General features: G+C 42.2%; 1 protein-coding gene across 4 annotated transcripts in view; it reads left to right on the forward strand.

The window, feature by feature from the left end:
• Positions 1-2,530: 2,530 nt before the first annotated feature.
• The window catches only part of Tmem232 (transmembrane protein 232), a 251,427-nt gene continuing 228,310 nt past the window's right edge, over positions 2,531-25,647 (forward strand). For 3 of the 4 annotated variants that reach the window (XM_021149603.2, XM_085832954.1, XM_085832955.1), the window contains exon 1: positions 2,531-2,585. The gene's annotated coding sequence lies outside the window, so the exon portion shown is untranslated. Of the gene's footprint in view, positions 2,586-24,394; positions 24,486-25,368; positions 25,526-25,647 lie in introns of those variants that run through there. The other variant, XM_021149604.2, reaches the window with a different exon arrangement.

A 25,647-nucleotide genomic window follows, 5' to 3' on the forward strand; every position in this document is an offset into this window, starting at 1 on the left:
GAAGCCAGTATCTACTAACAGCTTTCAGATGAAGATGTAGAACTCTCAGCTCCTCTTGCACCGTGCCTGCCTGGATGCTGCTATGTTCCTGCCTTGATAATAATGGACTGAATCTCTGAACCTGTAAGCGAGCCTCTTATAAGAAATGCTATCCTTATAAGATTTGCCTTAGTCATGGTGTCTGTTCACAGCAATAAAACCAAAACTAAGACAGTAATCCATCCTTTGATTGGATTTAAGGCCCTCTTTATGAGATGAAGTCTGTACCTGATCAGGTTAAGGACTGGAGATTAGATAGGTCATAGGTCTTGGGGGGGGGGGGAGACACATAATACTATTCTTCTTTTTTTTTTTAACGATTTATTTATTATTATATGTAGGTACACTGTAGCTGTCTTCAGACACTCCAGAAAAAGGCATCAACCACCATGTGGTTGCTGGGAATTGAACTCAGGACCTTCGGAAGAGCAGTCAGTGCTCTTAACCGCTGAGCCATCTCACCAGCCCTATTCTTTTTCTTCTAAGGGGACATATCAATAAAATTATTCCTACTGGTGGTCTGCTATACCCAAAGATCAGTTCCTCAATCAGTCATCAATAAAGATCTTTCTTTCTTTCTTTCTTGATTTATTTATTTATCTTAAGCATGCAAGTACACTGTAGCTGTTTTCAGATACACCAGAAGAGGGCATCTGATCCCATTACAGATGGTTGTGACCCACCATATGGTTGCTGGGAATTGAACTCAGGACCTCTGGAAGAGCAGTCAGTGCTCTTATCTGCTGAGCCATCTCTCCAAGCCTCCGAGACATTCTTTCTCTTTAGTAGATGAGAACAAACACAGAAGCTCACTTCTGGACACTGTGCCGAGTTGGAGCACTCAGTCTTCATCAATGCATTCCCCTTTGAGGCCCAGGGAAGTACTCAGAAGAATAGGTGGACATTTTTAAGAGCCAGATGTGATGGGTGACTCCAGGAAACTCTTTCAAACACGGCAGAACTGATGCACATATGAATTCACAGAGGCGGCAGCAGCGGTTTCAAGCCAGAATGTACAGGTTTAAGCCAGGGGAAGTCCCACTCTTCTGAGAAGGGGAGGTGAAGATCCTTAACCAAGAAGCTATCTACAATTGATGCCTCATGGCCAGGAGAAAGCATTTCTCTCCAGCGGAGCCTGTCTGGGTGTATTAACTCCACTTCAAGGCAGATATGAGCTGGCACAAGCTCAGCAGGGTTTTGGTAGCCCTCTGATCTCATCTTGCTTTGGTTGGGCATTTTGTGTGTTTTTTTTTTCTTGTTTATTTTGGTTTCTCTCTCTCTCTCTCTCTCTCTCTCTCTCTCTCTCTCTCTCTCTCTCTCTCTCTCTCTTTCTTTTCGAGACAGGGTTTCTCTGTGTAGCTCTGGCTGTCCTGGAACTCACTCTGTAGACCAGGCTGGCCTCGAATTCAGAAATCTGCCTGCCTCTGCCTCCCGAGTGCTGTTTTGCTTGTGTGCTTTCTTTTCTCTTTTCTTCTTCTTCTTCTTCTTCTTCTTCTTCTTCTTCTTCTTCTTCTTCTTCTTCTTCTTCTTCCTCCCCCTCCTCCTCCTCTTCCTCCTTTCTTCTAGTCTTAAAGAGAGATAAAAGGACATACAGTTGGGTGGGTAGGTATGGAGATGGGGGGGATCTGGGAGGAATTTGGGGAGGGAAATACATGAATCAGAATATATTGTATGAAATAATGTTTTTCAATTAAAAAACTATGCTTTACCCTCTCCAAAAAGAGGGGGGGAGAGGGAGGGAGGGAGGGAGGGAGAGAGAAAGAGAGAGAATATGAAAGACCTATTTGATACCTTAGTTCATGCTAATGTTATAGTTTCCACTATGAGTCTCTTTTTTGAAGCACCCAATTATTTTTAGGAAATTTATGTCATAGGAAGATGTATGTACACTGGTTTTCCCATGTAACTAAAAATGTTTTCCGTCAGTACTTCCAGTTGTGAACATTTATAATAACACAATCTTTCCTTTGTTAGTCGGCACAGGTAATCTTACAGGATGTTTTTAAGGCATTGAATTTAAACTCGCCCCCTTGTGGTTAGTATTGTCAAAACACCCTGGGTATTTGGTGACTGGTATTTGGTTGCTGTGACAGGCTCCAGATTTTCTACAGAAAGAAATTTGCCAATATCAACTTCTTCCAAAGATTTACGGTCTAACAGGGCGTTAGGCATGGAGGACGTGCTGACTGCTGCCAAGGCGTTTGTGCGGCTGCTGGCAGCTACACACAGTACACAAGGAAGTCACGTGGAATCACAGCTGTGTGCTTTTCGGCCTTAAGCCAATGAAGGTTTTTTTTGTTGTTGTTGTTTTCTTTGTTGTTGTTCGTTTGCTTGCTTGTTTGGATTTATTGCTTATAATCTGAGTACACGCGAGGTGCGGGGGATGGGTGGTGGTGGTGGTGGTGGTGGGTGCGGGTAGGGCTGGTGGAATGACAGCTTGTGATTGGCTAAACCCTTGAGACAGTTAAAGGTCAACCCGCTGGCTCCAAGAGCGACTTACACAGCATCCTTAGCAACCAGCTGGAGAGCCAGGCGGGAGCGCTGGGGTGAGTAATTGTGGCTCCTATTGTCAGTGACTTGGGGAACTAGGATTACGGTCCTACCCTTTAGTAACCCAGACCACAAAAGACCCAAATATAAGTTGAACTTAACCCCTCAGAGCCCCAAAAGCCCCGTCTCTAGAAGTTGAAGAGACTTCTAGTCATTGGGAAACTCCAGACCTATTTACCAGGTTTACAGTATCAGGCTGTAAATTAGAGTCCAAATTAGAGTCTGTGCCCTGCAACTTCCGCTAGCTCCTTTGATAGAGGCAGTGTTTTGGGGAGAGTATAAAAGGTGGGGGAGCTCTGATAACTGTTCTAGGGCTTTGCTGATCAGTGTTCATGGTCCCCAGCAACTCATTTCTTCCCCCACCCCATCTTCCGTCTTCTTACCATCTCCCCATTCTCCTTCCTTCTCGTACACGTACACTTTTGGATTTTCAAAGAGAAAATTCCAACATGAAGATTAGTACACGGAAAGGGCAAAGAATAGATGAAAACAAAACAAAACAAAAATCCACAAATAACCTAGAAAATAATGGCAAAGTTATCACTCAGGAAGCATTCCTTGGGGGTAGGGAAGAGTTGGGTAGAAGTCTATAATTAAAGTCCGTCTGATCGATGCTGTCTTCTCTGTTGTCTCTGGTCATATTCTTTAGGGTTGTAGTTTAAACCTGGTGTTCCCTGATGCAAGCTACATGTCCAAAGGCTTGGTTTAATTTTTATATGACCTAGTTCTCAGAAGTCGCCTTTGAAGTCACATATTCTGAAGCTTGTTTTAATTGAAGCTTTAAAAAGCTGTCCAGAGATTAATAATAACTTTCTAGAAAGAAAAACACACAAACTGCCAATCAACCAGGCATTTTGTTGGAGCTATTTCAATACGTGCTATGTCTCAGAAATGTTTTGATTTCTCATGTAAGTCTTCGGCTTCAAGGTAAGTGCTAGATTTTCATTTTGCTGATAACTATTGAACATTCCCCAAAATGTATCATTCATATAATTCCAGGAAGTAGTGTTCTAAAAAGTTGCTCTTGTCAATAAATTTGGAGCAAATTACATACATATTACATTATCTGTCATCCAAGATTCATTATATATGCACATATACAAATAACCCCCTAAATCTTACAGCATGGCAGTCTACACAAATTTGTTCCATACTGCACTTTTGGGAATTACTGTTTTAAATTAACCACACTATTGTTTCCTCCGCTTCCTCCTCTTCCTCTTCCTCTGAGTTCATTTCTTCAAATATTTCTGGTTGATTCAGTTTAAGTCCCCACCCCCTCAAATCTTTTCAAAACAACTTCAGCAAGTTAATGAATTATTCTACCCCCACTACTTTGTATTACATTTCAGCAGTAACATAAACAATTTGCTAACTGTTTAGGACTGTTGGTTTCCTGCAGTAACCCAGCAGGTGCTTTGTTGAAACCATGATTCTAACATCATGGTATCTAGCATCTTGCACAGGCTCTATAATAACTATTTGAATAACTAAAATTAATCATTAATTTTCCCCTTTATAATGCCTGTCTTGTAGAAGACCAGATGCTTTTAACAGCAAACCGTGGCCATTTGGTGATGGGAGATGTTTTTTGTGTAGAATAGGTGTGAGTGGAGAGCTGATGGCTTTGGGTAGACCAGGGGACAGGGATCTGTGGATAGCTCAGATTGCTCATTTGTGATTTTTAAATAGAAATCCCAGATTAAGAGCAGTGTTTGAGGTCTGAGAGGGGGAAAGCAACACGTATGGTTTTCTAAGTATCTGTCTACAAGTTAGGAGTCTGAAAACACTCTGAAAAATAAATCTAGATTTCAAGAGAAGTCAGACTGGAGGTAGAGGCCTGGGATGGGGGCGTGTCATTAGTCTGTTAGACCCTTGACGGCATAAGATTAGATTGTGCCAACTCCAGAGAGAGAAGAGGGTGGAGAAAAATGTACTTTGGCCACAAGGATGATAAGAATATGTAAATTTGATATATGTGGATGCATTTCATAAGCTATGAGGTGCCATGTAGGACTCATGATCATTAATCCTAGATTTCCTGAAGAAATACATTGAATTTGACTTTCAGGAATCAAGGACAGGTTAAGGTTGTGTTTGATGAAACACACCCCTCAGCCTTTAACCCCAATAGGGATTTGTCCTTTCAATAACAACACGAAGGTCGGTGTGCGAGAGCTTAGCTGTAGCTTCCCGGTGATGTAAGTGCTGCACACTTCTGTTGATCAATTTCCTATGCACTTTCCATCTTTATGGCCGCTTCTTGGCAGGAAGATAACTTCTTGGCCACTCTTCTGTCACCCAGCAAGGAAGAAGAAATAGAAAGAAAGAAGGCTCCATGGATCCACCGGAAAGGCAGGCTTTCCCAAAATTACCTATTCAGATTTAGAAATATATGTGTATATGTATGCATGTATGTAACATATGTATGTGTACACAGATGTATGGAACATTTAATGAAAAAGGAAGCCATGAATCTTGAAGTGAGCGAGGAGGGGGAATCTGGGAAGGTTTGGAAAGGGGAAATGACGTAATTACACTATAACCTCAAAGAGTAAAAGAAATAATTTACAAAAAGACATAGGTAGTGCTTTTAGTTGCAAAAGAAAATTCACAAGTCTTGCCAAGAGCACAGAGCCAAGGGCCTTTCCTCAGTGTACAGTACACTGAGGACCTAACAAAACAAAGGCAGAGGGAGATTCCAGAGGGCAGCGGTGCAGGCACAGTAGGGGAGAGATTTACCCAGGGCAAGAGCTGTGCAGAAAGAAGTAGTGGTTTATTTGAGGCTAAAACATGGATTAGAAACAGAAAACTATTGGCCAAAATCTCTTGAACATAAATGGAGAAATCCTAAACAAAATGTCATTAAAATTATCGACAAAATGAAACCATCAATGTACAAGCAGAATTAATTTTGGGTCTGATATTTCTTCATTTGTTGACTTATTCACACACACACACACACACACACACACCAAACAACAACAACAAAAATCCAAAACCCAACCCAAAGCTGTAAAGAGCTCCATGGATTCTGTGCAGTGTGGGCAGCCAGCCTCTGCAAGGTGAAGATGCCCAAGTGCCATGGAGGAGATCCCCCAGGGATGGAGCCTGCCAACACCACCCAGTGCTACCTTCCCAGTGAACCACTTTGGTAGCAGACCTACTCAAACCTGTGTGGTCTGAAACCCATCACCAACATCCAGTAGAAGTTGCGGCTGTAGTTTGACTCCAATGTCACGGGAAACCCAGCTCGGTTCCGCCTCCTCAAGCTGCTAAAAAACTCCTAGCCCAGAGCAGCCATGTCAGTCACACATGACCATCCTTGTTTCAGCCTCCCACATTTTGGAATAATTTGTTACACAGATTAAATAAGTAACAATAATAATGTTAATAAAATTATAATATTAAAATATATTAATTCTATATTTTATAATTATAATATAATTATTACAGTATAACATTTATTATGATATATTTATAATTATTTTATAACATTTATAACCATTATATTATAATATTATATTTATAACTATTATATAATTATAATAAAATTAAAATATATTAATCGTATAATGAAAATAATATAGTCTTTCTGTGGGTTTAAGTATTTTTTTCTAAAGGATTTATGGGTGTTCAGACAAAGGTTTTATTTCACAAGGTCTTGCGTTTCTGCTACATTGCTTCCCTTATTCCCGTTCTCAGTCCCACCCCACCTTACCACAGTCCTTTGGAACATCTCCCTCACCTATCCGCTGGTCTAGGAGTGGTAGTTGCCCTTCCAGTTGCTTTTCCTAAGACGTCCTGGAGAAATTCTAATAAATAAAGTGATCTTTATTTTCTTGTGTTTCAGTATTTCTCATTTGGAACTTCAGTACATCACACAAGTTAAAAGGAACCCACATTATTCCAACAGCAAACTCTATTCTCCTTTTGTTCCTGACATTTACAGAGGCATACACTGACACATATACACACATACACCAACACACAGAGACACAGAGACACACTGATACACATACACAAATTCACAGACATATCCCAACACGCCCCCAACTTGCACACACTCAAGCATGCAAATACACACGCTACAGAAAGTCACAAAATAAAAACCTACTCGGTAGCATGGTTTGAAATTTAATTCAGAATTCCCCAAGGTAGGCGATCTGGGTAGCGCGTGCTGTTGTCTTCTTGATAATGTCATTTCTCTTCATGAAGCACTCTCAGAGTCTGGGAATATACCTATCAGCTCTGGACACAGAACCAACCATTCTGCACAATGGTGGATCTTGTGACAGACAGGCATCTCAATGCAGTGGCAGATGAGCCCAGCAGGTGGTGCTAGCCTTGGAAGCTAGAGCTATTTTTACAAAGGCATTGTTCTGCAGCAGCTAAACTCCCCAGGAACACAAGCTGGGACATCAGATTGGTTATTGCTGGCTGGCACACCATATATTTATATTGAGCACAGGAGACCACCCCATGGAACTCTTTATTATTCTTACCTTGAGGAGGGTATCCATTCCATTAGTGTCTGTCTTCTTTATGGTGGCTTGGGGGAAAATGTCTTGTAACTTTACCAGGAGTGACTACTTCTCCTACAACCCATTAGATTTTAAGTTCTAAACACAGTAAATTGTGGCTCTGAGCATTATTTTTAAGACAGACTTGTAGCATACCCCTGGCAAATGAATAAATATGATTTTATAACACAAACATATCCACCTCACCTCTACCTTATTTTCTTATTCCGTTTTACTCTTTTATCTAGATTTGGCCCATTTAAAATCTGATCTGCTCCTGCATCTAGTCATTCCCGGAACTCATCTGGAAAACGTTTATAAATGATGAGGTGTCAGTAATTGTGCACACATTCTCATAGAGTGTTGGGCTGTTAGTGGAAGGTCTAACCCAGCACACGGCACTGAGCTGGGGTTGTATTCCAGGAACTGACTCACCTGCCTGCTGTGATCTGGAAGAAATAAATGTAACTGAAAGAAAGCTGGAAATGTTAACTTGGAAAAACCAGTGAATGTTTCAAAGCAAGGCCCGTTAATCTTAAGGGCAGGCACCAATGTAAATATAAAACTGAACTTTCATAGAAAGATTACACGAGCCTGCCCCATTCTTCATCTTCCCCTTAGTCAGGGTTTCTATTCCTGCACAAACATCATGAGCAAGAAGCAAGTTGGGGAGGAAAGGGTTTATTCGGCTTACACTGCAACTTACATGTTGCTGTTCATCACCAAAGGAAGTCAGGACTGGAACTCAAGCAGGTCAGGAAGCAGGAGCTGATGCAGAGGCCACGGAGGGATGTTATTTACTGACTTGCTTCCCCTGGCTTGCTCAGCTTGCTTACTTATAGAACCCAGGACTACCAGCCCAGAGATGGTCCCACCCACAAGGGGCCTTTCCCCCTTGATCACTAATTGAGAAAATGCCTTACAGTTGTATCTCATGGAGGCATTTCCTCAAGGAAGGCTCCTTTCTCTGTGATAACTCCAGCTTGTGTCAAGTTGACACACAAAACCAGCCAGTACATCCCCTAAGCTGAACTTGAGTGAGCTTCTCTGGATGTCGGCCTGGCTAAGAAAATGACAATCTGTTTTCCTGGAGTTTCTTCCAGGGCACACCCAGTGCCCACTGACGTGGCTCCCCACAGAGAGGAGACTCAGCACCCATCCAGCAAAGACCACTGAGCCCTGACACCCATCGCAGCAGTTCATCCTGGATGTTTACAGTGAGACGTAAGTCAGGAAGGCTGGAGGCCACCTGCACCTCAGTTGTTACAGTAATGTCTTGGGAACATTCCCTGGGGAGAAAAGCAGCTATGTGAAGATACGGGGCATTGTCATTAAAGGAACTAACTTTATCAAATGGTATTAGCATGAGATTAAATAATAATAATAATAATAATAATAATAATAATAATAATAATAATAATACAATCCAATGGTGACAAATACTGGTATGGAGGTAGGGAGAGGGGACATTTAGTCACTGTTGATGGCAGTGAAAACTGATGCCTCCATATAGATCAGTGTGGTGGTTCCTTTAAAAGCTAAGAATAGATCTACCATATGACCCAGCTATACCACGTGTGCTGGCTGGCTAGCTAGTCTTATGTCAACTTGACACCCGAACTAGAGTTATCCTTAAGGAAGAAACTTGAATTGAGAAAATGCCTCTATAAGATCAAGATAGAGGAGGGTCCAGCCCATTGTGGGTGGGACCATCTCTGGCTTGGTGGTTTTGGGTTCTATAAGAAAGCTGGCTGAAAAAACTATTCTCAACAATAAAAGAACTTCTGGTGGAATCACCATCCCTGACCTCAAGCTGTACTACAGAGCAATTGTGATAAAAACTACATGGTACTGGTACAGCGACAGACAAATCAATAGAATAGAACTGAAGACCTAGAAATGAACCCACACACCTATGGTCACTTGATCTTTGACAAGGGAGATAAAACCATCTAGTGGGAAAAAGACAGCATTTTCAAAAATGGTGCTGGCAGGCACAGCTGGCGGTTATCATGTAGAAGAATGCGAATTGATCCATTCTTTCTTTCTTTATTTTTTTTAATGGTTTTTTCGAGACAGGGTTTCTCTGTATAGTCTTGGCTGTCCTGGAATTCACTCTGTAGACCAGGCTGGCCTTGAACTCAGAAATCCACCTGCCTCTGCCTCCTGAGTGCTGGGATTAAAGGTGTGCACCACCACACCTGGCCCGAATTGATCTATTCTCATCTCCTTGTACAAAGCTCAAGTTTAAGTGGATCAAGGAACTACACATAAAACCAGAGACTCTGAAACTTAAAGAAGAGAAAGTGGGGAAAAGCTTCGAAGATGTGGGCACAGGAGAAAAATTCCTGAACAGAACAGCAATGGCTTGTGCTGTAAGAGCGAGAATTGACAAATGGGACCTCATAAAATTGCAAAGCTTCTGTAAGGCAAAAGACACTGTCAATAAGACCAAAAGGCCACCAACAGTTTGGGAAAGGATCTTTACCAATCCTAAATCTGATGGGGAATAATATCCAATATATACAAAGAGCTCAAGAAGCTGGACTCCAGAAAACCAAATAACCCTACTAAAAATGGGGTACAGAGCTAAACAAAGAATTCTCAACTGAGGAATACCGAATGGCTGAGAAGCACCTGAAAAAATGTTCAACATCCTTAATCATCAGGGAAATGCAAATCAAAACAACCCTGAGATTCCACCTCACACCAGTCAGAATGGCTAAGATCAAAAACTCAGGTGACAGCAGATGCTGGAGAGGATGTGGAGAAAGAGGAACACTCCTCCATTGCTGGTGAGATTGCAAGCTGGTACAACCACTCTGGAAATCAGTCTGGCAGTTCCTCAGAAAATTGGACATAGTACTACCAGAAGATCCAGCAATACCTCTCCTGGGCATATATCCAGAAGATGTTTCAACTGGTAATAAGGACACATGCTCCATTGTGTTCATAGCAGCCTTATTTATAATAGCCAGAAGCTGGAAAGAACCTAAATGTCTCTCAACAGAGGAATGGATACAGAAAATGTGGTACATTTATACAATAGAGTGCTACTCAGCTATTAAAAACAATGAATTTATGAAATTCTTAGGCAATTGAATGTATCTGGAGTGAGATAACCCAATCACAAAAGAACACACATGATATGCACTCACTGATAAGGGGATATTAGCCCAGAAACTTAGAATACCCAAGATACAATTTGCAAAACATGAAACTCAAGAAGAAGGAAGGCCAAAATGTGGACACTTCGTTCCTTCTTAGAATGGGGAATAAAATACCCATGGAGGGAGTTACAGAGACAAAGTTCAGAGCAGAACCTGAAGGAATGACCATCCAGAGACTGCCCCACTTGGGGGATCCACCCCATAAACAACCACCAAACCCAGACACTAGGCAGATGCCAACAAGAGCCTGCTGATAGGAGCCTGATATAGCTGTCTACTCTGAGGCTCTGCCAGTGCCTGGCAAATACAGAAGTGGATGCTCACACATATCCATTGGATGGAGCACAAGGTCCTCAATGAAGGAGCCAGAGAAATACCCACGGAGTTGAAGGGGACTGAAGCCTCATAGAAGGAACATCAATATGAACTAACCAGTACTCTTAGAGCTCCTTGGAACTATACCACCAATCAAAGAAAACACATGGTGTAACTTGTGGCTCTAGCTATATTTGTAGCAGAGGATGGCCTAGACAGTCATCAATGGGAGGAGAGGCCCTTGGTCCTGTGAAGGCTCTATGGCCCAGTATAGGGGAATGCCAGGACCAGGAATGGGAGTGGGTGGGTTTGGGAGCAGGGGAAGGGTGGAGGGGACAGGGGATTTTTGGAGGAGAAACTAGGAAAGGGGATAACATTTGAAAAGAAAATATCTAATAAAAAAGAAAAGAAAAGAAAAAGAAAGAAAGAAAGGAAGGAAGGAAGAGAGAGAGAGAGAGAGAGAGAGAGAGAGAGAGAAAGCAAGCAAGCAAGCAAGCAAGCAAGCTAGCTGGCTGAGCAAAGCCATGCAAGGCAAGACAGTAAGCAGCACCCCTCTATGGTCTCAGCATCAGCTCCTGATTCTAGGATCCTGCCCTATTTGATTTCCTGTTCTGACTTCCTTTGATGATGAACAGCAGTATGGGAGTGTAGGCTAAATAACCATTTGCTCCCCTTGCTTTTTTGGTCATGGTGTTCTGTTGCAGCAATAGAAACACTAACTAAGACACCACTCTTTGGACATACACCAAAAGGACTCTATCCTACTTCAGATACACCTGGTGATTTATGCTCATTGTTACTCAATTCACAATAGCCCAGAAATGGAAACATCTTAGATGTCTACTAGTCGATCCACACTGGTCAGTCTTAAACAGTTCCTTTAATACAGCAGCTCCAGTCATTTAGTTCACTGAGATCGGTAGGAAACCCTTCTTGGGTCAGAACAAATGTCAAAAACCGGCCTCAAAGCAACTTGTATCCAAGTTAAACTGGGTCATTGTCCTAGTCAGCTTCAACTGTCAACTGGGCACAGCCTGAAACGATGTGAGACCAGATTCTCAGTGGATGGATTGTCCCAGTCACATTGTTGAGGGTTGTTTCATTATTAACTGATGTAGGAGGAACCATCACACTGTGGGTGGCACCATCCCTAGGCCAGGTGGTGTTGAGCTACATAATAAAGCTTGCTAAGCAGGAGCCTGGCAGCCAGCAGAGGGAGCAGTGTTTCTTTATGGTTTCTGCTCCAAGCTCCCAACAAGAGTTTCTGGCTTGGCTGCCCTCAGTGATGGACCGCGTGTTCTCCCTCCTTCCCTTCTGGAGTTGCTTTCAGTTACTGTTTTATCCTACCAATAGAAACACCCATCATTTTGCTGAGCAATTTTGTTCTGTAGAACATTTTTTTTTTTTTTTTTTTTTTTTTTTGGTTTTCAAGACAGGGTTTCTCTGTGTAGTCCTGTCTGTCCTGTAACTCACTCTGTAGACCAGGCTGGCCTCGAACTCAGAAATCCGCTTGCCTCTGCCTCCCGAGTGCTGGGATTAAAGGCGTGAGCCACCACTGCCCGGCTCTGTAGAACATTGTTCAAGTAATAAAGTGATCATTTGATAATTACTGGAGACTAATGGGTTGGATCTAACACAGAGTGAGGCATACAGTCTTAGAGAGAGAGAGAGAGAGAGAGAGAGAGAGAGAGAGAGAGAGAGAGAGAGAGAGAGAGAGAGAGAGAGAGAGAGGAAAGAAAGTCAAAGAGAGTGTGCCAAATCCACTGTCAGTCTTAAATAGTTACCCCGGGAGTACTGTGTGCGTGTCCTTGATGATGTTTCCTGCAGACGGGTGCCAAAGGCTTCACACTGAAGGGAATAGACTTTACTAAAACAATCTAGCCAATGCAAGTGTGAATAAGCCCAGGTAAGGAAGAAAAACGACCCCTAGGAGTGGAGAATGTGCCTATAATTGCTGTTACAATGTATCACCTCAAATGATCAGTTTCAAAAAATGTTTGGAAAACATGCAAGGAATCAGGAAAATGCAAATTATAGATAGGAGGAGAAAGTGAGTCGAGTTTTCTTTTTCTTTTTTTTTTAAAGTTATGGCAGCTTTTTTTTTTAAAAAAGATTTATTTATTATTATAATCTTAAGTACACTGTAGCTGTCTTCAGACACACCAGAAAAGGGCATCAGATCTCATTACCGATGGTTGTGAGCCACCATGTGGTTGCTGGAATTTGAACTCAGGACCTTCAGAAGGGCAGTCAGTGCTCTTAACCACTGAGCCATCTCTCCAGCCCTCAAGTTTTCTTAAAAGGGAGCTGTCAGATGAACTGCTCAATCTTTTAAGGAGCCCATTATGCATTTTTCAGAGAGTGAATGGGAACCATATTTAAAGAGATCAAGGAAGAAATCAAGCAAGCATTTAGTAAAATGTAGAATACCAATAAGGACAGAAATGCACATGCATACACACACACACACACACACACACACACACACACACATCCACACACCTACTCTACGTATGAAATAAATGAAACATTAGGAGTCTAAAGTCTAAAATCCAAAGGAGACCACAGAAGGGGAGGAAAAGCGATCCCCTTCAGCATACTTACATTTGTCTAACAGGAACACTAGGGAAGAAGAGAAAGATGCAGGGGGAAACCAAAACAATTAAAAAAAAAAACAAGTAACCTGAAACCCAGAGATCAAAACATTCCGAAGTACCAGTGAGTTCTGATGTGTGGAGGTGGTAGGGTTCACACTGAGGCTCCCGAAAGGAACTACAAAGATGATGAACTGCAAAGGAGCAAGAGAGAGTGGTACTTGCACATAAAAGGATTCAAACAGTGTGACGACTGTCCTTGGTTGTCAACTTGTCTACATCTGGAATGAACTAAAACCCCAAATAGAAGGCATAACTCGTGAGCAATTTCTGCTTAATCTGAAGTGTGAAGACACACCTTTATTTCAGATCTTTGATGTAGGTAGATCTAATCCTGGCCACACCTTCACCTGGCAGCCTCCATAAGGACATGGAAGAAGGAAGCTTTTGTTCTTCTCCTGCTGGCTCTCACCTTGCTAGCAAGTCCATTTCTTCACTGGCAAAATGCCTACATCTTCCAGATTCCAGTGTATACTGAAGACCAGCAGAGACAGGGCAACTACTGGATACTTGGACTTTCCACTCCTAGCCAGTATTGGATTAGCTCGACCACAGACCACACACACACACACACACACACACACACACAGAGTGAGAGAGAAAGAGAGAGAGAGAGAGAGAGAGAGAGAGAGAGAGAGAGAGAGCGAGAGAGATTCATTCTATATGTTCTGTTCCTCTAGAGAATCCTGACTAATACAGATTGACAACTGATCTATTGTTAGCAACAACAGAAGCCAGAAAGCAAAAGAATGTATTCAAAAGTTCTAAAAGTTAAAAAAACAAAAACAAAAACAATTAAAGCTAGATATCATCCTAGTGAGATTAAAAAGGAGGGAAAAAGATGGAATTCCAAGATAAATAAAAGGTGAGAGCATTTGTTGCTAACAGATTCACTTTATACAAAATAATTTGCTGTTCTTCTCTTCTCTTGCTTTGCCTTTTATTGGCTGAGCCAACCATCTGTGAAACCTCCAAGATTTGAGCCTCCAGAGCTATTTAAAACAGTTTCTCCTCATAGAATTCTGTATATTTCCTCTCTGAATACATTGTTTCAAAACCTTGGCAAAAAGAAAAATCTGCGGTGTAACACTTCCTAGGGAGATGTGAGCAGTGTCTAATCACTCCAGTGAGGCTGCTAATAACAGGCCAACGTGACCACTCCACCGATGATTTCATTTAGATTGCTAACAGGAGTGTGCACAGCAAGATATGCCGACGGGAAAACGGAGGACAGGGAGCAGTGGCACTCTGCAAAGCCTTGCTGCATGCCGCTGCAAAGCCCCGCTGCATTATTGAAGCAACCGTAGGAGAGCTGCAACATATAAATCCACGTTACTTAACTGTCCAGTTCCTGTCCTGCAGGGTCTCCCAAGATCATTTGTAGTTCTTGGGGCCAGGAGGAGCTAATGGGCTGAAATCCCAATCTGCGATCCTCTTCCTCCTCTCCTTCCGTTAGGAGATGACAATCCAGTGCCACTGTGGAGCTGGCCTCCCCGTAGGATTCTGCTTATTTCATGGCTGCTGGGCCAAGGGTTGCTTGTACACTCAAGGTGACGATGGACTGGTCACGCCACACTTGGAGGAAAAGGCCATGTTAAAGCAAAATATGCAAGCCTAGACACGGTTTTTTTTTATTGTTCATTCAGAAATTTGGAACTTAGCTACGTAAAATCCCAAGTTCTTCTAATTCTTAAAAGAAATATCCCTCAGGAAGTCTGCATGGAACAGCGCTCCAAAATCAAATGTGTAAATACATTCACAAGAAAATATATGCAGATTCATACTGAGTTGTAATGGTAGCCGTATACTATTGTGTTATTTCAGCTGATTTAAATAGATATAATCTGGGAAATAAAATCATGAGATCATCACAGACCAAAACATTCAGATGCGTCTTAGTTCTAAGAAAAACAATCTGCAAAGCTTTAAACACACCCAGATGCAAGCTCAGATAAAGGCTGGTGTATATAAATATCGATGCCAAAACATAGCTCTTGCTTATAGAGAATAAACGATGATTTATTCTTAGTCCAAATGAGAGTGACCATGGTCTAGGAGCAGAGATTCATGCTACTCCAAATAATCATATCGCAGTAGAGAAATGTTTTACATGAAATCTTATTAGGTAAAGAACAAAGACTCTGTCCTAAGTCAAGGCATTTGTGAAACACTGTTGAAGAATCTCAGCTACAGGTTACGGCCAAGTGGGAAAGCCGTCTCACACATTTTCCATGCTCTCTGGTTATGCTCTGAGCCTGGGGGCGGGTGCAAGATGGTGGTTTGCTAAAAATACATCTGAATGGTTTCGATAGTCACAAGGATGTTAGGTCAGACATGGGGTGAGCAGCCATTGCTTTCAGAAAGACTAAAAATAGCCCAAGGAACTTGGTCCTGGTCTGCCACTTCTTACCCCATAGCCAGGGAGCTGGGTTATTCAACCTTGTAGAATCTTTAAAACAGGCCAGTCTTTTCTGATTTCTGGGGATTCGAGTTCAAGTAAGCACAATGAATTTTTAATCACGCGTCAGGTTGCTTCAGGGAACTGTCTGAGAGGATATATCAGTTTTCTGCTCCTTTTCTAGGGTAGGAATTGAGCAACTCATGAGGGAATAGTGATGGAACTCTTTTTTTAAATTTTTTTTTTAATAACTCTGGGCATTTATTGGGAACAGACTTCAACAGAAATATAAAGCGTAGAGAGCTAATGTGAATGAGTTTGCAGTTTGTATGTTTTCTGAATAGATATCCAATGTCTATAATTTTTTTATTAGATATTTTCTTCATTTACATTTTAAATGCTATCTGCTTTCCTAGTTTCTGCTCTGAAAATCCCCGCCGGGCGTGGTGGCACACACCTTTAATCCCAGCACTTGGGAGGCAGAGGCAGGCAGATTTCTGAGTTCGAGGCCAGCCTGGTCTACAGAGTGAGTTCCAGGGTAGCCAGGGCTACACAGAGAAAAACCAAAAAAAAAAAAAAAATCCCCTATACCCTCCCCCTGCTCACCAAACCACCCACTCCCGCTTCCTGGCCCTGGCATTGCCCTGTACTGGGGCATAGAATCTTATAGAAGACTGAGGGCCTCTCTTCCCAGTGATGGCCGACAAGGCCATCCTCTGCTACATATGCAGCTAGAGACACGAGTTCCGGTGGGGTACTAGTTAGTTCATATTGTTGTTCCTCCTATAGGGTTGCAGACCCCTTTAGCTCCTTAGATACTTTCTCTAGCTCCTCCGTTGGGGGCCCTGTGTTCCATCCAATAGCTGACTGTGAGCATCCACTTCTGTGTTTGACAGGCACTGGCATAGCCTCACAAGAGAGCTATGTCAGGGTCCTGTCAGCAAAATCTTGCTGGCATATGCAATAGTAGGTTTGGTGGCTGTTTATGGGATGGATCTCTGAGTGGGGCAGTCTCTGGATGGTCCTTCCTTCTGTCTCAGCTCCAAACTTTGTCTCTGTAACTCCCTCCATGGGTATTTTGTTCCCCATTCTAAGGAGGAACAAAGTATCCACACTTTGGTCTTCTTTCTTCTTGAGTTTCATGTGTTTTTCAAATTGTATCTTGGGTATTCTAAGTTTCTGGGCTAATATCCACTTATCAGTGAGTGCATATCATGTGTGTTCTTTTGTGATTGGGTTACCTTACTCAGGATGATATCCTCCAGACCCATCCATTTGCCTAGGAATTTCATAAATTTATTGTTTTTAATAGCTGAGTAGTACTCCATTGTGTAACAAACGTACCACATTTTCTGTATCCATTCCTCTATTGAGGGACATCTGGGTTTTTTCCAGATTCTGGCTATTATAAATAAGGCTGCTATGAACATAATGGAGCATGTGTCCTTATTACAAGTTGGAACATCTTCTGGGTATATGCCCAGGAGAGATATTGCTGGATCTTCTGGTAGTACTATGTCCAATTTTCTGAGGAACTGCCAGACTGATTTCTAGAGTGGCTGTACCAGCTTGCAATCCCACCAACAATGGAGAAGTGTTCCTCTTTCTCCACATCCTCTCCAGCATCTGCTGTCATCTGAATTTTTGATCTTAGCCATTCTGACTTGTGTGAGGTGGGATCTTAGGGTTGTTTTGATTTGATCTGCATTTCCCTGATGATTAAGGATGTTGAACATTTTTTTCAGGTGCTTCTCAGCCATTCGGTATTTCTTGATTGAGAATTCTTTGTTTAGCTCTGTACCCCATTTTTTAGTAGGGTTATTTGGTTTTCTGGAGTCCAACTTTTTGAGTTCTTTATATGTATTGGATATTAGTTCCCTAATAGGATTTAGGATTGGTAAAGATCTTTTTCCCAATATGTTGATGGCCTTTTTGTCTTATTGGCAGTGTCCTTTGCCTTACAGAAGCTTTGCAAATGGCTGCCCACTCTCTCCCTACCTATCCAATATAATACTTGAAGTCCTAGCCAGAGCAATTAGACAACAAAAGGAGGTCAAGGGGATACAAATTGGAAAGGAAGAAGTCAAAATATCACTATTTGCAGATGATATGATAGTATACATAAGTGATCCTAAAAATTCCACCAGAGAACTCCTAAACCTGATAAACAATTTCAGTGAAGTAGCTGGATATAAAATTATCTCAAACAACTCAGTGGCCTTTCCCTACACAAAGGATAAACAGGCTGAGAAAGAAATTAGGGAAACAACACCCTTCACAATTGTCACAAATATAAAACACCTGAGTGTGACTCTAACTAAGGAAATGAAAGATCTGTATGATAAGAACCTTCAGGTCTCTGAAGAAAGAAATCGAAGAAGATCTCAAAAGATAGAAAGATCTCCCATGCTCATGGATTGGCAGGATTAATATGGTAAAAATGGCTATCTTGCCCAATGTAATCTACAGATTCAATGCAATCCCCATCAAAATTCCAACTCAATTCTTCATTGAGTTAGAAAGGGCAATTTGCAAGTTCATCTGGAATAACAAAAAACCCTAGGATAGCAAAAACTATTCTCAAAAATGAAAGAACCTCTAGTGGAATCACCATGATCTACCACTTGATCTTTGACAAAGGAGCTAAAACCATCCAGTGGAAAAAGGAGAGCATCTTCAACAAATGGTTCTGGCTCAACTGGAGGTCAGCATGTAGAAGAATGCAAATTGATCCACTTTTATCTCCTTGTACAAAGCTCAAGTCTAAGTGGATCAAGGACCTCCACATAAAACCAGAGACACTGAAAAGTATAGAGGAGAAAGTGGGGAAGAGCCTCGAAGAAATGGGCACAGGGGAAAAATTCCTGAACAGTACAGCAATGGTTTACTAAGATCAAGAATTGACAAATGGGACCTCATAAAATTGCAAAGCTTCTGTAAGTTGATGGAACTCTTAAGAAATGAGTCAGCAATTGGCAGTAGCCTTCAGAAGGAATTCCTTCTGTTTTCTGCTCCCTTATCGAGTTGGTGGAGTCTTTAAAATTCAGTCAATGGGCTCTCTTGCTCACTGAAAACCTGTACTTAAGGTTTGCATTGTATCAGTTTTCTACACATTCTATGCTCTCTCGTTCATTATTAGTGTCATCCACACTGTTTCCTAGCATAGTTGGTCCATTCTACATCACTCAAAAGAAGCAAAGTAAGAGATAATCTCTGTGGGGGTTCTGTTTGGTTGGGTTTCTGACCAATAAACTTCGATCACTGCAACACCAAAGCTCACCCCAGAATGGGTAACAGCTCACAAAGCGTGGAAACCTGTAGTACACTGCACAGCCTGTGGTCAGCTCAACAGGCGACAGAGCATCCTTTCCAAGTGCCTCAGTAGGTCAGAGCCTCTTTAAGGCAGCTCAGCTGGTTTGTGCTTCTTCCAGCCTGCTTGGCAGGATTGTGAATCTTTGCAGATTGTTTTGTCTGAGAATGACTCTCAACAGTCTTTACTGTTGCTCTTCAGGAATGAAATGAGGGACCCAGTAAGTCTGTCTAGTTTCAGGGACACATGTGGATGCATGTACATGTGTGTGTGTTTGTGTGTGTGTGTCTGTATGTGTGTGTGCGCGTGTGAGTGCATGAGTGCCTATGTAGGCCAACATAAGGTGTTGCTATTCTTGCTTGTTATTTATTGTTCTTTTATTTTTGAGATTATATGATTACATCATTTTTCTCTTCCCCTTTCTTCCTACAAATCTCACATATACCCCTTCTTGCCTTCTTTCAAATTCATATTCTTTGTTCATTAGTTGTTACATGCATGTATGTTTATGTATATACATATATATTATAAATATAACCCTCTTGGTCTGTATAATGTTACTTGTGTATTCCGAGCTAGTCCTTTGGTATCGGATAACCATTTACTGTGCTCATCCCTGGAGAAGACTATTTCTCCAACTTTTAGCATTCCTTAAGCGCTGTAGTTCTTTGCGTGGGGCTGATGTCTTGTGAGTTTTCTCCATCCACTTTGGTACAACTATCTTTTAGCAAAATTCCTGATCCTCTGGCTCTTACAATCATTCTGCCTCTTCTATTGCAAAGTCCTGTTAGCCTTATGTGCAGTGTTTTGTAATTATATCCATCAGGAATGGGCCTTGAGACTAGGTCTGCCGCTAGCCTAGAGCTCTCTAAGAAGTCTGTACAGCTGATCAGTGAGCTCTGAAGAGCCACCCGTCTCCACTTAGCCAGCACTGGGATGACAAACAAGCACAACCATGCTCAGTTTTTTGACATGACTTTGAGGGTGGGGTAGGGGCATCAAATTAACCTCCTTGAGCTTATACAAGCAAATACTCTACCGACAAAGTTCTCTCACAGGCCCTGTTCTTGGATTCTCAAACCTCCATGAACTACTGCTAATTTGCAGATAAGGGAATATTTATACTTTTACTTACATAACACAAAATTTCACTGCCATATGCCCTTGTCAATGATGTTACGTTGAGTTTGCCTGCGTGATACATGTTAGTTACTAACCTCATTGTTGTAACAAAATATACGTTGAAAATATCTTAAAGGAAGAAGTACTTATCTTGACTTGAAGTTAGAGAGGATACAGCCAGTCCATCATAGGGGAGAAGGAATGGGGCATGAGGCATGGGGTCCCTAGTGACTTTGTACCCACAGTCAGGAAGCAGAGAGCGACGATTACAGATGCTCTTCTTTCATCTTTTCTTCTGTCTAGGGCATCCTGACTCCAATCTGGTTCATTCAGGGTGGGTCTTCCCTCTTCGGTTAAATGACCTCACAGACATTCTCACAAGTGCCTACTAAGCACCTTCCTCCAGCCAAATTGACAATGGAGATTAACCACCACATGGGCCGAGGAAGGGTAACACTGCCTTTTACAAGAGTCTAGGAGAGGTTGTCTGCAAAGAATAAAGTCTAGAGTTTCCTTCTAGCCTAGATTGTTTACATAATCTCATTTTTGCTGTGGAGAGGTCATTTCTGGTGAGGAGGATACAGATAAACTGTGTATCCTCTGTACACCGTGGAGGCCTTTCTTCACCACCACATTTATCCTGAACGATGATGACAGCTTTGTACTAGCTAACTAATGCCCAGTGTTCTCAAGACTTGAGGGTTTCTTCCCTTTAGTCATGGCTAATGTTCTAGAGCACAGAATCAGGACAAATCTGTTCTTCACTCTATGGATTCATCTTTTTCTACAAGGAAATCCAGATATTCTGCCACAGGCAGCGTCTTACGTTTCTGTGTTCTAATATTCAAGGCGTCACAGAGAAGCACAGTTCAGCCATTTCTCTACTTAAGCAGTTGGGTTATTCTAATTGCTCACTGGTTGATTGTATGCATTCTTTGTTTGGTTTTTATCTTCATCTTTTCAAACCAAAACTTTACATGTCTTCAGTTTAGGGAAACCCTCCATCTTTCTGGTTAATCTCTTTCCTCTAGTGGCTCCTCTACTTTTTAAGAAATGACTTCTAGACCTTCTTAGTTATGGTCAAATGGCAGAAGTGAGAATACCGAAAGGCTTGTATGTTGTACTAAGACATTTCAGACAGAGAGAGTTATCAGTTTTATTCCACATTCTAGATACTTTGCTCATTAAACAATGGTATTTATGCTGCTTAGTGGCTCATGCCTTTAATCCCAGTATTCAGGAGGGAGAGAGGCAGGTAGCTCTCTATAAGTCTGAGGCCAGCTTGGTTTTACAGAGTGAGTTCCAGAACAGTCAGACTACATAAAGAGAAACCCTGTTTTGAAGCAAACAGACAAACAAACAAACACAAACAATAAAGATATTTACATTTATAAAATTCAGTATGAAAACAGACAAAAATATACAAGAAAGATATAAATCTAATTTTTTTTTTACTTTTTAAAAAAATTCACTTTACATACTGATCAAAGCCCACCCATCTCCTCCCAACCTCCCCCCTTGCCCCTCCCCTTCTCCTCTGAGAATGGGAGCCCCTCCCCCCAACCCCTGTACCAACCTATTCTGGCACGTATTCAAGTCACTGCAGGACTGGCCACATCCTCTCCCACTGAGGCCAGATAAAGCAGCCTAGTTAAGGGGAACAGGGTCCACAGGCAGGCAACAGAGTCAGGGCCAGCCCTCCTTCCAGTTGTTTGGGACCCACGTGAAGACCGAGCTGCACATCTGCTATAAATGTGCAGGGGGCCTAGGTCCAGCCCATGCATGCTCTTTGGATTGTGGCTCAGTCTCTGGGGCCCTCCAAGGGTCTAGGTTAGTTGATTGTTGGTCTTCTTGTGGAGTTCCTATCCCCTTCTGGGACCCCAATCCTTCTCTCAGATCTTCTACAAAACTCCTCAAGCTCTGTCTAATGTTGGCTATGGTTCTCTGCATCATCAGCTGCTGGGTGGAGCCTCTCAGAGGACAGTTATGCTAGGCTCCTGTCTGCAAGCATAACAGAGTATCATTAATAATGTCAGGAATTAGTGCTTGCCCATGGAATGGGTCTCAACTTAGGGCCATCATCGGTTGGCCAGTCCCTCAGTCTGCTCCATCCCTCATCCCTGCATTTCTTGTAGGCAGGACAAATTTTGGGTTAAAGGTTTTGTGGGTAGGTTGGTGTTCTTATCTCTCCACAGGATGTCCTGCCTGGCTACAGGAGATGGCTACAGGAGATGGCTCCATGTGCCCAACTACTAGGAGCCTCAGCTAGAGAGTCACATTTATAGATTCCCTGGAGTGTCTCCCATCCTAGGTCTCTGACACTTCCTAGAGATCCCATACATCTAAATTTAAAGTGACTAATTTCCAGTTGTCAGTGTATAGTTGTAGAACTCAGTGGTATCTTACTTTCATGGGCAGTTTCCCCCTTAGCCCTTCCTGCAGTATGATCACGGAGTTAGCATCATTATGTGCATCTCGCTACACAGGCCTGTCCTCACCAAATTATGATTTGTTACAGGAAGGTGCCATATTTTAATCATTCTCATACATTTACTTTGTTAACCAGATTGCATTTTCTAATGCACTTAAAGTGAGCAGCATGGGTACTGTCTTTGTCAGGGTTTCTATTCCTGCACAAACATCATGACCAAGAAGCAGTTGGCGAGGAAAGGGTTTATTCAGCTTACATTTCCACACTGCTGTTCATCACTGAAAGAAGTCAGGACTGGAACTCAAGCAGGTCAGGAAGCAGGAGCTGATGCAGAGGCCATGGAGGGATGTTCTTTACTGGCTTGCTTCCTCTGGCTTGCTCAGCCTGCTCTCTTATAGAACCTGAGACTACCAGCCCAGAGATGGTCCCACCCACAAGGGGCCTTTCCCCCTTGATCACTAATTGAGAAAATGCCTTACAGTTGTATCTCATGGAGGCATTTCCTCAACTGAAGCTCCTTTCTCTGTGATAACTCCAGCTATGTCAAGTTGACACAAAACTAGCCAGTACAGGCACTGTTTGGTAGTACTAGATATAATAAGATTAAAAGTAATTTTTATTTCTGGTTTCTGTGCACATGTTTATTTAATATTGTATACTGATGGTGGAAAATAAAGTGTCCTGTCACACAGCCTATGCCCTGTATGAGAGTTCATAGACAATCATAGTCAGCTCTGCAATCCACTGCTTGTCACATTAACAGTTTACATCAAAGCCAAACGGCTTCCTATGGCGTAAATGTGATTGAAGACTAGTAACTAAGTAGGTCAGAGCAAGGTTTTGTCTGTGTGCTATTGGGTCAGCTCAATTTTCCTGAAGTTGATTGGTGGGACAGAAACGTAAGCAGTTGCTGTTTACATTTTAATCACTTTTTATCTGGTATCATCCAAAGCCTCCTAAATCATCTTTATTTAAAACACTTGCTCTGACAGTTTGGATATGGCTATCTTATATCAATTGTGTTCATACTTAATATTTCTGGAGAACTGCTTATTTTAAAAAGTTAAAGAGTCTGTGTTAGTTGTAAATCACAGTTGGTGATCTTATATGTCCAATACATATGATTTCTTTAAGCCAACCATACATGCTTTAAGCCCCTGTTGGACCTGCACTCCCAACTTTTATGAGCTGCCCCTACCCCAGGGTGACCTGGGTACCTTCTGCTTCAGTGCAGCGGTGGAGAGGTACGCTATGGTCTCCTCATCAGCGCATTAGGTAGCCTGAGCCTTCATATCAGAAAAGGGGAGGGAGCCCCGAGCCCCAGGATGATGGGCAATCTGGGAAATGGGCTCGGCTGGATGAGTGGGTGATTATAACTCTCTTGAGTGTCAATTTACAGGAAAAATGGAGCAGATTTCCCCCAGGAAGTACAACCATCACTGTTTCACATCAAATGGGCCTGCCAGCCAATCTTGCCTTTGCTCTAGGCTGGTGCTTGCTTCTTCAGAACGGTCAAATCACAACTTCTGGCTTCTGCTGGCTTCTTGAATCAGTTATCCCAGAGCGAGGGTCTTGTTTCTTACAACAATAATGGACTGTAACCTGGGATTGTGAGCTAACACAAAGTTTCCACCCCTAAGTCTCCTTTTGCCTGGGTGTTTCTTTTTCTTTTTTTAATTATGTATTTTCCTCATTTACATTTCCAATGCTATCCCAAAAGTCCCCCATACCCTTCCCCCCTCACTCCCCTACCCACCCACTCCCACTTTTTGGCCCTGGCATTTCCCTGTACTGGGGCATATAAAGTTTGTAAGTCCAATGGGCCTCTCTTTTGCCTGGGTGTTTCTGTCACAGCAGCGGATGTGGAGGAGAAGTGCGTGGACGTGGACGGTCAGAGCGGCGATTGTAAGATTCAAGCTGCTCACATTATCAGTAATTTGTCTATTACCAGTGAGAACAATGCTGCTATCCAGGTATTCCACCTGTTGTTTATTTTCCCGATGAACTCCTGTGAACCACCCCACTGTACACACTGCTGTAGAACACTTCTGTGATTCAGTTTTCATTTCTTTTTGAGATGAATTTTCTGGATCATAGTTTACCTCTGTGATTCATTTTCAGAAGCACGAACAGGTTTCCCAAGTATTTTAAGCTCCTCTCACTCCCTCGGGGAGGTAGGGGAGCCCCATTGTTCCACACCTCACAACAGCTGTCTGCTGGCACTGTCCTTACATTTAGCTGCTGTAGTTAGAACTAGAATCCCATTATAATACTCTTACTTTTCCTAAAGGATATTATTTTGAGTGTATTGACTTAGAGAAAAAAATCTCTGAGATATTTTCTATATATCACTATTGTTTGTTGTTTAATTTTTCTTAATCTCTAAACTTTGCTATTTCCCCCACCTTTTATTATGTTTATCAAGTTGCCTAATCTTAGCTGGCCTTCACCATTAAATGCTTTCCTGATAGTTCTCCTGGAGCGCCATTTACCACATGTCAAATACTTACATGTGACAATTTTGCCATTCAGTTCTAAGTGTTCTAGAAATCGTTGATATTTCATTTTTCATCTATATGCGATTTATAATTTTTATTTTCCCATACATAATAGGTTAATATATTTTGGGGGTATTTCTAATTCCGTTGTAGTTGCATGTCAAGGAGCCTACTGAGCTCCCCAGATTCTCTGCTCTGCAGGTTTCAAAGCCTCCCCTGTGAGATAAAATGTATCAACATTCTAGAAACTATATCTGGAGAGAATACACACACTCTAATGGTTCAGTGTATTCTACACATTGGTGTTCTATATGTATTCTATACTAAGCTGTTCACCATGCTCACTCCACCCTCGCAGATGATTTTCTCATGCCTCTCCCCGTGGCTTGTTTTACCTCCGGGTGGCCCTGAGGATGTAAACTGAGGCCAGTTCTCAGTCCCTGTTCTGGAGGCACAAAGGGAGCCGACTACCCTCCACACTGCCACGCGCAAAGCAGCTACACACTTCTTTGGAGGTGTCCAGGTTTATTTATTTATTTTCTGTCATTTCTTGGGGTTCAAGGTTTCTGATTTAATTTCACAAGGTTGCTTTTAGACACGGGACCCCAAAGCTTCTGCATGTCACCAGCTTCACCAG

Source organism: Mus caroli, unplaced genomic scaffold (assembly GCF_978045245.1).
Source record: "Mus caroli unplaced genomic scaffold, Mus_caroli_1 scaffold_18, whole genome shotgun sequence".
Taxonomy (NCBI): Eukaryota; Metazoa; Chordata; class Mammalia; order Rodentia; family Muridae; genus Mus; species Mus caroli.